The sequence below is a fragment of the Arachis hypogaea genome, chromosome 20 (assembly GCF_003086295.3).
Source record: "Arachis hypogaea cultivar Tifrunner chromosome 20, arahy.Tifrunner.gnm2.J5K5, whole genome shotgun sequence".
In the NCBI taxonomy this organism is placed as follows: Eukaryota; Viridiplantae; Streptophyta; class Magnoliopsida; order Fabales; family Fabaceae; genus Arachis; species Arachis hypogaea.
In genome coordinates, this window is record NC_092055.1 from 9422685 (window position 1) to 9425230 (window position 2546).

Genomic DNA, 2546 nt, shown 5'->3' on the forward strand with positions numbered 1-2546 from the left:
ATTTTTTTTCAATTGTAACACATCTAAAATTATGAAGTTATACAAAAAAATATTTTTGAAACACATTCAAAATCATAAATCAGAAATTTAAATTTAAATATTTAAAAACAATTGTAACACATCTAAAATTATGAAGTGATACACAAAATATTTCTAAAACACATCCAAAATTATAAATCAGAAATTTAAACCATTGCAGTGACCGTAATTGCAGATATCACAGTGTTGATAATTTGAGGATTGTGATTCTTTAAGTTGTTCTTCTACCTAAACCATTCTCCAATGTAAATTAGGATGTACATGGCATGCAAAATCAATGTGATTGAATAACTAAACAGATATATACAGTTTACTATGAATCGCTTTCTCTTAAACACATCCAAAATACCTGAGGTCTACTTCCGACGCAGAAAGATAGGATTGGCGAAGCTGAGGAGAAAGGCGGCGGCAAGGAGGAAGGAAGCATGGACGAAGAATCATACGGACGGCGTGCAGCTCTCTGAGGATGACGCGGCAGTTCCGAGAAGTGGCGACGAGGAGGAGGAAGGCGACGGGGACAAAGAATTCCACGTATGGCGTGCAGCTCTCTGAGGATGACGGCTGGATTGGGAGTTTTATGATCTCTTTTAGGGGTTTTATGCAGTGTGAATTAATTAAAATCCTTAAAATTTACTTTTTGAATTTTAAAATTAAAATCTTTAATTTTATTGAATTTATATTTCTGAATGTGTATTTAAATGATAATCTGTTAATAATTAAAAATGGTAAAACTGAAACAAAAATTTTAAATTTTAAATTTTATATTTTATATTTCAGTTTTATTTAGTTTGTATTTTGGATGTGTATTTAATTTTGAAAAGACACTAAATCTATTTAGATGTATTTGTTTACATTTTTTTAAGTTATTGTAATAAAAGGCTGAATAAAGGATCACTTTTAAAGGATACCTAGTCGTACTATTTTATAATCATGTTTTGGACAATTATACCATCACTCAAATATTATTATCTCCGTCACCGTCGCCCTCGGCCGCGCCTCGCAGCACGTCGCACTCGCGACGGATTGCGCCGTAGCCTTGTCGCGAGTCGCCGTCTTCTCGCAGCGGTCGACGCGCCAGGCCTATTGAACTCGGGTTCATGGTCGTTGTTGGTGGGGGGTGGTGGTGGTGGTCGTGTTCCTCGCGTCCTTTAGCAATGTCTCTTTCTCGGACAATATATTCAAAACAAACCACGAGATAGTAGCATAACCTTCCAAGAACGTCAACTATAAACAAAAATTGGAAAAAACTGCATGTTTGTTTCTTCCTCTTGACTCGTGTGCGAAATCTGCAATAAGGGTTTTTAGAGGGATCAAAACCTTCAGCTCAATCGAAGGGCAGTCACAAGCAATTCATCTAAGTTTTGTTCAATGTTCTTAGTAATTAGGATTACGAATTTTTGGTCTCTTGCAATTGAAGAAGAATTTGGGAATTATTGGTTATTGTAATTGGATATGAGTTTTGCTAACGGAAGAAGAAGAATTTTACTGCTAAGCTATGCTGATGGTTCTGAATTTTGACAATGATGATGATTTTTTTATTTTTTGTTAGGGACAATGGTTTTGGTGATGAATTGTTGTTTTATTGTTGATCTGTGTGTAACTGTTTATGTAGGTTGAATTTTTTTGTCTGATATGAGAACAGATGGTGATGAGGTGAATAGGTGATAGTCGATGGGATGATGCAGATGGTCATGGAATGAGGTGGGGTGGTGGGGTTTAGGTGAGAAGAAAGAGAGGGGCATTTTTGTCACTTAAGGTATTAATCTTTTGAAAAAGGACGATTTTAAAACTACCTTGAATCTTAGGGACAATTTTGTATGTGAAAAAAAGGTTGGAGTTGAAAAATAATAAAAGTTGACATAAACATTATATAAGAGATTAATATCAAATATAATAAAAATTGGGGATGAAAAATAATAAAAGTTGGTATTAAAATAATATCAAACATATTATATCTTCTTAAAAGATTAATATTATATAGATACTACTATTTTAGTTACTATAAACATAAACTATTAACTTATAAAAAAGTTGACATTGTTAAGTAACTCTTCTACTTTTTAACACTACTTGTAATAATTCTTAATCTTTCTTTGGATCAACATATGAACTTCTATTTTTTCAAATAATAAAATTTTTATGAGTTTTTAAAGTTTCGATTAATTTTTTATGGATTTAGGATTTAGAATTTTTTTAACATCTTTAAGAAATTAATTTGTTTATTTTTAAGCTATAAATTTGAGTTTAAAAATTTAAAATAATTAAATTTAAACTAATTTAAGTATAATACTAAAATTATTACGTTATTATTATATATAACAATTATGGTAAAAATTTATAAATATTTGTAATTTTATTTATTTTTTAATTTTATTTAATTTGAAACAAATATAAAAATTTATATTTGAAATAATTTTTTGTCGCATAATTTTAATGGCTAAAATTTTTTTTATTATTTTCTACTCCAAAACAAATAACATTTTTCTGTCTTTGGACAATTAATTCCA